Source organism: Oryctolagus cuniculus, chromosome 19, assembly GCF_051225735.1.
Source record: "Oryctolagus cuniculus isolate XC-2025 breed Fujian yellow rabbit chromosome 19, ASM5122573v1, whole genome shotgun sequence".
Taxonomy (NCBI): Eukaryota; Metazoa; Chordata; class Mammalia; order Lagomorpha; family Leporidae; genus Oryctolagus; species Oryctolagus cuniculus.
The window spans coordinates 40,598,953-40,613,722 of NC_142885.1; the positions used below are offsets into that span (position 1 = coordinate 40,598,953).

The 14,770-nt window shown below is 43.8% G+C and overlaps 1 long non-coding RNA gene across 1 annotated transcript; it reads right to left on the reverse strand.

The window, feature by feature from the left end:
- Positions 1–7,572: 7,572 nt before the first annotated feature.
- Positions 7,573–14,552, reverse strand: LOC149120494 (uncharacterized). Its single transcript, XR_016226042.1, has 3 exons — positions 14,206–14,552; positions 12,928–13,001; positions 7,573–7,764 (listed from the first exon to the last, which is right to left on the reverse strand). It is a non-coding gene; the product is annotated as an uncharacterized LOC149120494 (long non-coding RNA).
- Positions 14,553–14,770: the final 218 nt, after the last annotated feature.

The window sequence follows — 14,770 nt, forward strand, 5'->3', positions numbered from 1 at the left end:
AGGTGGCATGTACCAATGCCATCTCACTAGTCCAAGTGATCAATTTCAGTTCACAATTGATCATAATGAAAGGACTAAGAGTCAAAGGGAGCACATAAACAAGTCTAGTACCTGCTAACACTAACCGATAGAATAAATAAAGGGGAGAGTGATCCCACATGGGAAGCAAGATACTCAGCAGACCCATAGGATGGCAGATGTCCTAAATAGCACTCTGGCCTCAGAATCAGCCCTAAAGGCATTCGGATGTGGCTGAAAAGCCCATGAGAGTATTTCAGGCATGGAAAGGCAAGACACTCTGGCAAAAGATCTCTGCGAGTGAGATCCCAGTGGAAAGAACAGGTCTTCAAAGAAGGAGGTACCTTTCTCTGAAGGGAGGAGAGAACCTCCACTTTGACTATGACCTTGTCTAAACAAGATAAGAATCGGAGAACTCAGAGGGCTTCCATAGCCTTGGAAACTCATGACTGGAGCATAGGGAGATTACTGATGCTATAGACAGGAGTGTCAATTGTTAAGTCAACAACAGGAGTCACTGTGCACTTACTCCTCATGTGGGATCTCTGTCCTTAATGTGCTGTGTATTGAGATTTAATGCTATAACGAGTACCCAAACAATATATTTCACTTTGTGTTTCTATGGGGGTGCAAACTGTTGAAATCTTTACTTAATGCATACTAAACTGATCCTCTGTAAAAAAAAAAAAAGAAATTATCAACTCCCAACTTGACTCTCACTGGGATTAAACATGACAATAGGTCTGATCTGATTTCATCATCATTTAAAAAAAATCATCTATTATTTTTCGCTTTATGTTTCTGTGTGGGAGCAAACTGTTGAAATCCTTACTTAATGTATACTATGCTGATCTTCTGTATATTAAGATAATCAAAAATGAATCTTGATGTGAATGGAAGGGGAGAGGGAGTGGGAAGGGGGAGGGTAGTGGGTGGGAGGGACAGTATGTGGGGGAAGCCATTGTAATCCATAAATCGTACTTTGGAAATTTATATTCATTAAATAAAAGTTTAAAAAAAAGAGTACATATCCCATAATTTCTTTATCCAGTCTACCGTTGATGGGCATTTAGGTTGGTTCCAGGTCTTGGCTATTGTGAATTGAGCTGCAATAAACATTAGGGTGCAGACCGCTTTTTTTGTTTGCTAATTTAATTTCCTTTGGGTAAATTCCAAGGAGGGGGATGGCTGGGTCGAACGGTAGGGTTATCTTCAGGTTTCTGAGGAATCTCCAGACTGACATCCATAGTGGCTTGACCAGTTTGCATTCCCACCAACAGTGGGTTAGTGTCCATTTTTCCCCACATCCTCGCCAGCATCTGTTGTTGGTAGATTTCTGTATGTGAGCCATTCTAACCAGGGTGAGGTGAAACCTCATTGTGGTTTTGATTTGCATTTCCCTGGTTACTAGTGATCTTGAACATTTTTTCATGTGGCTGTTGGCCATTTGGATTAGCAGTTTTAATTTAAAGTTGCATTATTCCTTTGATAATTATTTGTTATAATATTCTGAGGAAAGCTAAATTTTTAGTTTGGATAAAACCTCTCCATTGTTTTCCATAATGGATGTAGTAACATATATTCCAGCAACACTGAATAAGTGTCCTCTTCTACCCACATCCTTGTCTACATGTCTTATCTTTTTTTTAGAACAACTCAGCAAAATAAAATTCTGGTTTATTGTTGGATAACATGTTTCACAAGTCCATCAAAGACCAAAAGCAAAAAGTAAACAGAAACTTCATAGACAAAAAAAGAAAAAAAGAACAATCCTTTGGCTTGTGGTGGGGGAATTCTCTTTATTTTAGAGATAGAGTTGCAGACAGAAGGAGAGACAGAAAGGTCTTGGTTCTGCTAGTTCCTCTGCAAATGGCCGAACCAGCTGTAGCTGAGAGCCAGGAGTTTCTCCCATCTCTCCCATGCAGGTGCAAGGGTCTGAGCTTTGGGGCCCCTTTCTAATGCTTTCCCAGGCCATAGCAGAGAGCTGGCTTAGAAGAGGGGTATGTGGGACTCAAACCTGGCATGCAGATGGGATTCTGGCACCACAAGCAGATGCTTAGCCCAATCTACCAAACAAACCAAAAACTCACTGTACAGCTAAGTACAAATGAAAAAAAAAGTTAGAGGAACACTTGATGCAAGATTTTCTGTTGATTTGCTCTTTTACTTTTTTTTTTTTTCTCCTCTGAGATGTAAATGAACATGGTCACAACACAAGTACAGTCAGAAGCATACAGAGAACAACCAGCAGGCGGTTTTTCATCCCAAGATCATTAAAAATGGCTCCTCCCTACCAATATGTACAAATTCAAATCGTAAAAACAGTAAAAACACAAAGGAACTTTCCTTTCTGAAGAACTTTTCAGATACAAGCAGAGCTGAATTTTTTTTCCCTCCCCTGTTGCAAACACACTTGATCTTGGTTAGGAGGTGCAGAGAGCGCATCGCCGGCAGGGGGCGCCTCCGCGGGCGGCAGCGGTCTCTGCTCCAAAGTGATCTCATTGAGATTCTGAAACCAGAAGTGGAAGAGGACAAGGTCACTGCTGCCTTTTAGTTACTTATTTTTTTAAGTTTTATTTTTCCTTTTCTGCTGTTGAGTCATCTTCAAAATCTTCAGGTGACCGTTTCCTGGAGCTGCCTCATCCTCCTCCCCCTCGTCTCCATCCTCTTCCTCTCCATGGCCCTCTTCCGCCACGCCCTCCTCCTCTCCACCTTCTTCCTCTACCTCCTTGTGCGCCTCCTATTCCCCATTGTCCTCAGGAGCGCTCCCATTTGGCAGGGGCGTCCTCCTCCAGGACGTCTTTGCTCTCTGTACATCCTTGGTGGTGATCTGGGAGCGGGTGTCAGGCCAGGGTGGTCTGGTTTGACATGGTGAGAGTGCAGAGACTGGGGCCCAAGCTGCGGGATTCCATGGCAGCTGAGGCGGTGGGTACGTGGGGACCTGGACCCCACAACAATGCAAAGATGGCGATTTATAGCAGTCTTTGACATTTTAAAATAACACCTGGGGTGGGATTCATGATGCAGCAGGTGAGGCTGTGGATTTCGATGCCCCAATCCACTGCAGTGGGCCTGTTGGAGTCCCGGACACTCCCCTTCCAATCAAGCTTCCTGGGCATGCATCTGCAAGGCAGCTGACGCTGGTCAAATCTTGGATCCCTGCCATGCATGCATCCCTAAAGAATCCCTGGCTCCCACTTCTGCCCAACCCAGCCACAGCTGGGGCAGGAACTTGGAGGAATGAGTGAGTATGTGGAAGACCTCCATCTGTCTCTCTCTAACTTACTCGTTCTGCCTTCTCTCTCTCTCTCTCTCTCTCTCTCTCTCTCTCTCTCTCCCCTACTCTTAAATAAACTAATGTGTCTTTTTAAAAATAAAGAGGCATCCATTTTAAGAAGTGTGACAAACTCTGTCTGTACTTCTAATTTGCCTCTCCCAGATGATGAGTGATGTTAATCCCTTTTCAGATACCGGTTAGACATTCATAAGTCTTATCAGGAAAAACACACGTGAAGGCACTTTGCTGATACCAAATAGAGAAATTTTTTCTTTTGAATTTTGTCAGTCCTTAAGTCTGGCAGCTATTATTCCTTAACAGTTATGTGGTTTAAAATATTTGTGCTGAGATACATTTCTCAGCTCCCTGAGTGTTTAATAAAATTACTTCACAGTTTCATATATGTCTAGCCAGCTTATTTTGATGATTTTTGATGGAGACTACATTTAAGTCTGTAAATATGTGAAAACGCTTGTGTTCCTTAAAGGAAATTTATTGTTCTCAAGATTTGGTTAAAAACACACATTCAGGACTTGAGAGTCCCACAGTAGGCTGACATTATATTTCCACTCTAACACAATCACCCTCCATGCAGGCTCAGAACTTTCTTTTTTGTTGTTGTGGCAGCCTTCACTCTCATATATTTCCTCTCTCTCTCTCTTTTTCTTTTTTTAGAGAAAGAGTTTATTGGGGGAAACCTGACAGGCTGGAGGGAAGGGGCAATGAAGAAAAAGAGGCAGTATGAAAGCATAAGGGATAGACAGAGACAGAGACAGAGGTCAGGAGATGGAGATGTGGATGGGATGGATATGGTCCTGGTGAGAGCAAAGGAGAAAGAGAGAGACATGTTCAGGAACAGGTCCTTTTAAAACTTTGCCCAGGGGCAGGGAGGGAAGTAGGAACAGGGAATCCCATTAGGAAGGTGGTGGAGCTTGACACTGGTGGTTGGGCCATGTGGCCACCCACACCTTTCTCCTTGTAAAGTTAATTCCAGACAAAATTTCATTTGCTACATGGAGAATTTTATACCTGGAGAGCTTTCTCAGTATTTTCAGTTCTTACAGGCTGCACCATCACAATGAATGAACTCTGACCTTCTGCAATGAAGAGTGAATGAAAAAAAAAGCTTCTTTATGAAATAATGCATTTCATATCTGCCATTTCTTTATTTGGAAACATTTATTTTTGTTTATTTGAAAAAGAGTTACAGACAGAGAGTGGGAGAGTTGGCGAGATGTCTTCATTCTGCTTGTTCACTCCCAAATGGCTGCAATTACCTGTGATGGTTCAGGCAGAAGTCAGGAGCCAGGAGAGTTATCTGAGTTTCCCATGGGGGTGCAGAGGTCCAAGTACATGTGCCATCCTTCACTGCTTACCCTGGCTCATTAGTAGGGTTCTGAATCAGAAATGGAACAGACAGGATGTGAACCAGTGCCCGAATGGGATGGTGGCATCCCATTACACCAAAATGCCGGCCCCATAATTTTAGAAAGATTTATTTTCTAGCCTGCCTTGTCTAAATTGTAAGTTCCATGAGGTGAGAAGGGCAGCCTCATGTGGAAAATTCTGTGTGTGCAGCTCAAAATGTTGCCTAAAACTACAAACCTGGGCAGAGATCAGCCATGGTGTTAGGGAATGACCAACCATGATACACCCATGCTCCAATGCTAAATGCTGAAAATCACACAGCCAGGCCCAGCACAGTGGTGCAGTAGGTTAATCCTCTGCCTGCAGCACAGGCTTCACATATGGGCGCTGATTCTAGCCCCGGCTACTCCACTTCCAATCCAGCTCTCTGCTATGGCCTGGGAAAGCAGTGGAGGATGGCCTGGATACTTGGGCCTCTGCCCGCATTTGGAAGACCAGAAAGAGGTGCCTGTCTCCTGGCTTCAGATTGGTGCAGCTCTAGCTATTGCAGCCATTTGTGGAATGAACCAACATAGGGAAGACATTTCTCTCTGTCTCTCCCTCTTACTGTCTCAAACTCTACCTCCCAAGTAAAATAAAGAAAATCTTAAAAGAAAATCACACAACCACAAGTAGAATCAAGGTATTCAAAGATGTGTTGCATCTACCTTTTAAAGCCCCTCCTCAGGGTGGTGCTCATGCCTATTGGAGAGAGGGATTCCATTCTCCTGTGGATCACCAGTCATGCTTAAGTTTTCATTTGTGGTGGTGATGTGACCCTGATGTAAGGTCCTATCATTGTGTCCAATATAGGCACACAGTGTTAGGGGGCACACAGACTGAAAGGTAGGCACTTGTCCCCATTTCATTTCCAGCCCAATCACCACTCAAAAGTGTTATTAAGGCCCTGCCTAGATCTCATGCTGCAGAATCAAACAAACAGCGGGTACACATGTTTAGAAAAGGCTTCCAAATGAAGAGATTCAAATAATCAATAAGATTAAATGTTATCTACACATGCTAAGAAATCCTAGCTGTTCAGTAATGACCATATCAAAATAATCAATTGTGACAAGTTGCAATGTAAGTCCTAATATTCAAAGGTATATAGAAAGTGAAAAAGGTATTTCAATGTGTCAAATTAGAATAAGTGAGATGATCTGAGGGTGTCTGGTTACAACTTCATTGGTCACCACCTGAGGGTGTTTAAATCTCATCAGTCACTGATTTCTCGGCAGAAAAATTTCAGCCGCATGGGGAGCTGACCCAACCTCAATCTCCCTAGTCACCCTGGAAGCTCAGGACACTCTGTAGAAGGTGCTCAGCACCCACAGTTTAGCTGAGGACATCTAGCCCATGATCATACCTTAGTGGTGTTGGCCTTGCTACTGTGTCACTCCTGTGTGTGTGTTTCTGTGAACTCAAGGGAACTTCAAAGACTTTATGGGTCCCAAATCTCACCTAGCAGTTAAACCAGGAGATTAGACACCTACAGATCATTTCAGGGTGCCTAGCTTCTAGTCCCACCTGACCCCTGATTACAACTTTATGCTGGTGAACATCCTGGGATACAAAAGTGTCAACTCCATTTCAGGACTGTGGCATTGCAGGTATAGCCACTGCCTGAGTCCCAGCTGCTCTACTTCTGAACCAGCTCCCTGCTTGTTCACCTGGGAAAGTAGCAGAGGATGGCCCAAGGACTTGGGCCTCTGAACCCTCATGGGAGACCCAGAAGAAGCTCCTGTCTCCCAGCTTCAGATCAGCCAAACTGTGGCCATTATGGCCATTTGGGGAGTGAGCCAGCTGATGGTTGATCTTTCTCTCTCTCTCTCTCTCTCTTTCTCCATCTCCTCTGCCTTTGTCTCTCTCTAACTCTGCCGTTCAAATAAAATCAATAAATCTTAAAAGAAGGTAGTTGAAACCCTGCCACTCTCACAAGCAGTCTAGTTTGATATTTCAACTACTGGAATCTATATGTCCCATCTCTTTCTAAAAGGCTTTTGACCATGAACCAGCAGATATGACCTCTCTGTCCCTCTGGATGGAATTCCAGGCTCCTGATTTCTGCCTTGACAGACCCCAGCAATTCGACCATTTTGGAAGGGAAGCAGCAGATGAAATTTTCTCTCTTGATCTCTCTCTCTCTCTCTTTTCTTTCTTTCTCCCATCACTATGTGACAATAAATAAATATATTTAAATAAAGAAATGAAAATCTATATATGAAATTCATTTGTGTGAATCTTACTTTTCCATAAAGCTTATGAAGTATCTTCATGCACACATTTAATATAGAAATATAATAGTTCATATGGATAGCACATACTCACTCATCTGTCTGCCGATGGGTATTTAAACTGTTTCCATACATTGGCACTACTAGTGAGCATTGCTGTACTAAACATGGGGTGACATCTCTTCCTACACAGGGATTTCATTTCCTTTGCATTTGTACCCAGAATGGGGATTGTAGCATTTATAATAGTTTTTATTTAAAATTGTTTTATCTATTTGATAATTATTTATATAATATTCTGAGGAAAGCTCAATTTTTATTTTTGGTAAAACCTCTCCATCATTTTCTGCAATGGCTAGAGTAGCATATATTCCAGCAACACTGGATAAGTGTCCACTTCTACCCACATCCTTGTCTACACATCTTATCTTTTATTTTAGAACAACTCAGCAAAATAAATTCCAGTTATTTTATGGTAAAATGTTTCACACATATGTCAAGAATTTGAAAAATAAAAAAACTCAATGACAAGTACATAGACAAAAAAAAAGGGAAACCTTTGGCTTTTGTGTGGAGGGGATTTTATTTATTTATTTGATGATAGAATTATAGACAGACAGAGGGAGAAACAGAAAGGTTCCCCCTGCTGGTCCCTCAGGAAATGGCCTAAATGGCAGTAGCTGAGAGCCAGAAGTTTCTTGCAGGTCTCCCATGCAGGTGAAGAGGCCCAAGCATCTGGGCTATGTTCTACTGCTTTTCCAGGCCATAGCAGAGAGCTGGTTTAGAAGAGGGGCATTTGGGACTCCAACCTGGTACCTATATGGGATTCTGGCACAACAGGCACACAATTAGCCCACTCTACCACATTGCTGGCCCCTACCTTTGGCCTTTTTAACTATCTATAGTAAACAACTACTTACAGTACAGCTAGTACATACAAAAAAAAGGAATGCTTGACACAAGGTTTTCTGATGTTGCTTTAGATATTTTACAAAGATTTTTTTCTCCTTTGATATGTTAATGAAGAATTCACCACAAGTAGAGAAAAAGCATGCAGAAAACAAATTGAAGGCTAGTTTGGTCATCCCAAAATCATTAAAATTGGCTACCCCTACCAATATACACAAATATAGAAAACGTAAAAATAAAACAAAGGGACATACTTTCTAATGCACTATTAAAACCAGGCCCACCCTGTCCATCTCCCATCAGAGTCCTCATGAGCACTGATCCTCCCACCTCGCCAGAACTTCTCCAGCTAGAAAACTTTACATTGACAAAAATGCACAAGTGTAAATGATGACATCTTAATATGTGCTTCATTTAAAGTTTTTGTTTGAACAGCCCAAGCTACTCAGCCATTTGCAAAGAGAACCAGCAGATGAAATTTCTCACTCTCTTTTTGCCTCTCCCTCTGTCACCATTACTAAGTCACAATAAAGAAAGAATTCATTCATTTAAAGAAATAAAACTTCTATTAAATTCAATTGGTCTTCAATTCGTTTTTATTAAGATTTAGAATAACATTCATGTACTCATGTTCATATAAATACACGAAACTAATTTTATGAAGATAACACATCCTTATTCATCTCGAACATCTGAAACTTATGTTATCAATTGAAAGTGGTTTCAGCAGAATAAAATCACACAGTCACAGCGTCAAATTCCGGTGGGGTAAGAAACTGTCCACGCTTGATCAACACTGGTTTCAGACGTCTGGGTACCGTCTCTGCCCACCCTCAGACACCCACTCCTTCTGAGGCCCTGTCTCACACAGACCCACCCTGTCATCTCCCCTCAGAGTCCTCCTGGGCACTGCTCCTCCCACCTCCCCAGAACTTCTCCAGGTAGAAAACTTTACATTGACAAAAATGCGCAAGTGTCAATGATGACCTCTTAATATGTGCTTCATTTAAAACTTCAAGTCAGTTAGAAGGATCCAGATTGGTAATGTGAAAACCGACATTCTTCTGTCAAGGAAAGAACAGGTTCCTGATTCCAAGGAAGTCGCTTGAATTCCTTTCCTATGGCCACCCAGAGTCCCTCAGGCATCAGCTCATCCCGAATACAGGGTCTCTGCTGGGCTTGCGGAGAAGTAGCAGCAGCAAGTCTTTCTGTGTGTCAGAGATGCGCCCTCTAGTGTCCACCATGCGGGCTCCCAGCACAAGATTAGTCTGATGCCCTGTGTGCCTCAGGTTCTTCCTGCTCAGCAGAGGGCTGGCCTTCCCCCTCCTGGGAGGAGCTCTGGGCAGGTGCCCGCGACTGGACAGCAGGCATGTGCTCCGGGGCCGGGGCCAGGGCCGGGGCCGGGGCCGGGGCTTGGGCCGGGAGGAGCCAGCCCTGGGCAGGGAAGGCCCAGGCTGCCTGCGAGGCCAGCGCATAGCAGCTCTGCATGGCGCTGCATAGAGGCCCGCGGAGCTGTGCCAGCGCAAACAGCTGCTACCAGCTACTTCCCATTTCCCACTTCGAAATGAAACCCTCCGTCACACATACCGATCAATCTTTGGGAAAGATTAATCAATAGAAGCCCACTTTGTAAAATGATATGAAAAGAAAGGATGTGCATACCCAATAAACTTAAAAGAAAATATTACCTATAGCTATACATATATATTATTAGAACAATAACATGAAATGGAAAGGTTTCTAGAAATAAATTAAAAATTCAAGAATAAATGAAGGTTTAATAGCAGTGTAATAATGCAATAAGAAAGCAAGTTTTCTAAACTCTTCAGCATAACCCTAAACTGAAAAACAGACAAAATGCTAAAAAATAGGAGGTTTAAAATATTAAAAGTGACTCTGAAATGCCATAACTGCCACCAGATTCTCAGATAATTTACTAAAATTTGTTTTACAAAAGTTTCAGTCCTGCTCATGTCATAGCGGGATGCCATTTTAGGTTAATAGCCGTGTCTTCCTCAGGCAGGAGTGGACCTCTAGCATGGCACAAGCGACTTCCCAGACCCGCTACGGATCCCAGTTTGGATCCGTATCAGGTGGAGGGGCCGGGGTCTGAGGAGTAGGGCGAGAAGCCTGGGAAGTTCTGGGTGCCGGAGACCCCAAGGCGAAAATTCACCCATCCAGAGCCCAGCCCCCACCCTCCAGAATTCACTTAAGTCAGGCGTGCAGTGGCAGAAGAGGCGGCCACTTCCGGCATGCCAGACCATTTCATCTTCCAGGTGCCCAGCCCCAGAACAGGGATCTTCGTCATTCTTGGTGTTGTGCTGTTAGTGACAGCTGTCTCTGATCAGTTGGTGAGGATAGCAGCAGCCATGTTGGTTACTTGGAGACCCCACGTGCACTGCAAGCCCCCTGATTGGTTGATGGAACTCATCCTGATTGGCTGGAGACATCATGTGTGGTGTTCTTCTAGAATCAAACAAGTGGTCGGGTTCTTTGGCTAGGAAAGTGGCTCCAGGCTTGCCATCTCCTAGCAACGTAGCTGGTGCCTACCATGCATGCATGTGTATGTGTGCGTGTATGTATGTGTATGTGTGTGTATGTGTGCGTGTGTGCATGTGTGCGTGTGTGTGTGTGAGTGGCTTCCTCTATGTTCTGTTTCTCCCCTGGCAGGAGCTATCTCCAGAGCACTTCAGGCAGACAAGATCTGTGATTCTGTGGCAGTCGCCAGAATAGTTGGGTCTAGGGTATGATTTCCAGGGCCAATCCGTTGTATATGGGGCAAAAAAATATGAGAGATGGCCTCAGCTTTCCTTTCTACAATTAGGGTCCTGGGCTGGGAGTATGTGACCCGGAGAATTCCATAGGCTCTCAAAAATCTCTATTGGCCTTGATTCTCCATCAATGAATCTACTGCCCCTTGAGATTTTGGAAATGCCTTCAACCCCAGGGTGGGTCCTCCCAAGCAGAAAGATGTGGGGCTTGGGGTAAAGAGGATTTGGGTGGTGCAGGATGTGGCCGAGCTCAGGATCATTTCTCCAGGGCCAACACAGCCCTTGTTGGAGCCTCAAGTCCCTCAGTGGGTGCAGGACAAGAGTCATTACCCCAGCTGCAGTGAGTGACCTGGATGCCTCCAGAGGCAGAAAAAAGAGTGAGACAAGGGAGTCTTCTGAGGTCCCTCTCATTGTTACTAGTGCTTGCAGGTCCTGCTCCTTCATCCCCTTCAGTCCTGGACTCCTAATGTGGACACTCAACACCATGTGAAGATTTTGTTTCTGATTTCCTACCTGGGGCCATAGTGTTTGAGCTGAGCAGGCGAGGATGGCAGAGCCCACTGTGCTCAGTGAAGCAGCTATTGCCAGGGTAAAGCCTCCAAAGGTCATTCCGGGTGTCCTCTTAACTCACATCCACCTGGCACCTCCTGTTGCTAGTGTCCACCCCCACGCTATGAGCTGCCCATGAGTTCCTCTCATGTCTATTCAGCACCTGTACCCTCAGCAGCAACCTCATGGAGGGACAATGTTAGGACCTGAGTGAGGCTCTGAAAAAAAGCTGAAATGGATCCTGCCAGGGGCTCAGTCTGATAGGAGAGGACAGAAGCACAGAAGGAGAATGGTGTGAAAAAGAGGAGCAAGTGCTATAGAGGAGTGAAGGAGGACACTGTGAGAGGAACTCGAGAGGGGAGTAGGTGAGAGTATCTGGAAGGCCTCAGGGAGAGAACACTTTTCCTGCATCTCAGAGATCCAGCTTTGCACAAGTCTGGGAGCAATGTGTTAGGGGGAGGCACAACTATGCAGAGATACAGAGGTAGAGGCAGGCATTAGTTGAGCCAGAGAGGAGGTTACAAACGCAGCCAGGGTGGATGCAGAGAATTGTAGGTGAGCTGGAGAACAAGGAATGCGGAGAGGGACAGGCTCTGGGGCCTGGAAGACAGTGCTACTCATCTATTGTTATGTGATGACATCACTCCTATCCCCAATTCAGCAACTTACAACAGCAGACATTATGTCCCAGTTACTGTGCAGTAGGTTCCAAGCAGAGCTAAGCCTGGTGCCTCTGCCTGGAGGGCTCACGGAAAGCTGGCACTGCTATCTCAACCGAGGCTGCTTAGGCAAGATTCACTTCCAAGCTTATTAGTAAGTTATTGGAAAGATTCAAGCTTGGCTGGAATCTCTTCATTCTGCTTCCATGGCCCTCCCTCAGTTCTTTGTGATTGGGGCCCCTCCACAGAACAGCTCATTATACCTCAGGTTGTTTCCCTAGAGGAAGGTACCAAGGCAGGCGGAGAGGTGAGGAATGTAGGACAGAGACAGACAGAAGTCACCAACTTTGTGTAACTCCTAGGGGAGGGATTGCAGGGGGGCTGTGCACACCAGGAGGTAGGAGTCATAGTAAACCACATGGCGACTGCCCAGTACTTAGGTAAGGGGGAGGAATTTGGGTCTGATTCCAAATACAAAGGGTGGACGTTGTAATATTTAATGCCAGAGGAAGATGATATCTACATTGCAACTCAGGTCAACTCAAATCTAATGCAGACTAGGAAATGAAGCCAAGAAGTGAAGGAAATGAAGCGACTTTCACAAGGTCATGCCGTTCTGCTGACCAGAGCTGTATTTAGTAGTATCCCATGTTGTGTCCCAGCTCATTTCATAATTCAGTTCGTCCATCTCTAAGTCTGTGCATTAGCTGCATTGGTATTAGCTCATGGGTTTATATGCCATATGCCCCATGAGAAGCCAAGAATGAGGATGCTGGAATTATTCCAGTTGAGCAGAGGGGGGACTGGGAAGACTAGGAAAGAAACAAGGACTTTCTCAGGGCCACAGAACTCATAAAAAAAAGGATCCAGGCATGACCATATTTGGTTCCCCTTAGACTAGAGTATGGTGGTTTAACATTAATATAGTTGAATTATCAACTACATACACCTGAGAACATGAGAAGGCAGTAAGGTCCATAATTTGGATGGCAATAATTTTTAAATGATGCAATCTGTTTCTCTTCACAGCAGCACTGTGTGAATTAGAGAAGGGTGGGAATGGACCACCTGTTACGGGACAGGCTGTGTCCACAGATACTGACCTCCGTGCCTTCTCTCTCTTCCTCTCCTCCTCCCTCTTCATTTCCTTCTGGGCATGGGATTTGCAATTCCTTCTCTGTGAAATTCAGGAAGAGGTCATTTGAGGAGTGAACCAGCAGAAAGATCTCTTTCTCTTTCTCTCCTTCTCTATCTCTAAACTCTTTCAAATAAATAAATATTTTTTGAAAGTTCTGCATAACGCTCACTACAGCAGCACATTTACTAAAAGAAAAACTCTGCATCGGTTAAGAAATTTTTTCCACCAACATAAACTTATCTTTTACTTCCACTTTTACACATACATATTACACACATACATACACACACTTCTTTCTTCCTCTCCAACTCTGTGAGAAATATTCATAGAGAATTTTGAAGTACATAAAAACTTAACCATGAATTCTCATGGGGGCAGTGAGTTATAAGACAATTTTATATATTTTGTATAATGTAACACTATTTTAATAAAGTATGTGCTTTCATTTTATAATTATCTAAGTACATTAATTGAAGTGATGTGAGGAAGGGAATTCTTATGTTTCCTTGAAAAAGCCAAAATATTGGTATAAAAAGTATTCTCATAAACTTTGTTCATAAATGTTTTTATTGATTATTTATAGAGTCTGAAAATATGCAAGAGTTGAAAATCAAGGTGATTACTATTTATAAAGTGCTTTGGTAACACTATGTAGAGACGAGAGTTTGTTTAGGAAATAAAACTGAAGAAAAATAGTTGCAAGATAAAGATAGCTACATGTATACTAGTGGATAACGGCATTGCCTAACAGAAATTAGGCTTGCCCAAGCCTGGAAGAACTTTCAAGAGAAGCAGTTCTTTCTGTCCTCTAGTGGCCATTTCTTGAGATACAGACAGCTATGTGGGATTGAAGACTATACAGAGTACAACCCAGAAGGAGGTTGAATGGCTTACCTTGTAATTAATTTAACCAATAATGCGAAAGATCTCTACAATGAAAATTACAAAACATGAAAGAAAGAAATAGAAGAAAATGTAAAAACTGGAAAAATTTTCCATGCCTGTGGATTGCAAGAGTTAACATAAACCAAATGTCCATACTACCAAAGCGATTTTCAGATTCAATGTGATCCCAATCAAAATACCAAATCCTTCTCATATCTACAAAAATGATGCTATAATTCATATGGAAACACAAGAGACTATGAATAGCTAAAGCAATTTAAACAACAAAAACAAAGCTAGAGGTATCACAATACCTGACTTCAAGATATACTATAAAGGCAATTATAATCAAAACAACCTGGTACTTGCACCAAAATAGATGTGTAGATAACTGCAACTGTCGCTCCCCCTCTTCGTGGAGGAACGACACAGGACCCTGCGCTGTTCTTTCATCTGCTCGGCCCTCCCCGGGTTTGCTGCTGGTTCTTCCCGGGTTGGCTACTATCCCTTCCACCTCCGTGGAAGGGCAGTTCCCCCTGGCCGCATTCCCCACTTCCGCAGGGGAGCGGCACACCGCCGGCCGGCTTTTCTCGGGGGCTGCACGGGTTCCCTTAGATGTTCCCCATAGATGTTTCCGGTGCATGCCGTTTCTCTCCTCCTTTATAGTCCTCCTCCGCCAATCCCAACTCGGCTTCCCACACGCCGAGTACGCTGATCTCCAATCAGGAGCAAGTCCTACAATTTATTAGTTGAACTGGAGGCAGCTGTGCGGAAGCTGTTTACTTCTCTCCCAGCGCCATATTGTGGGAGAGCAGATGCATAGAATAAGTCTTAATTCGAGTAACTTAGTCTAGTCCGGATTGCTCCCCACAGCAACATAATAGAGTCTCCAGAAATCAATCCACACCTCTGCAACCAACTAA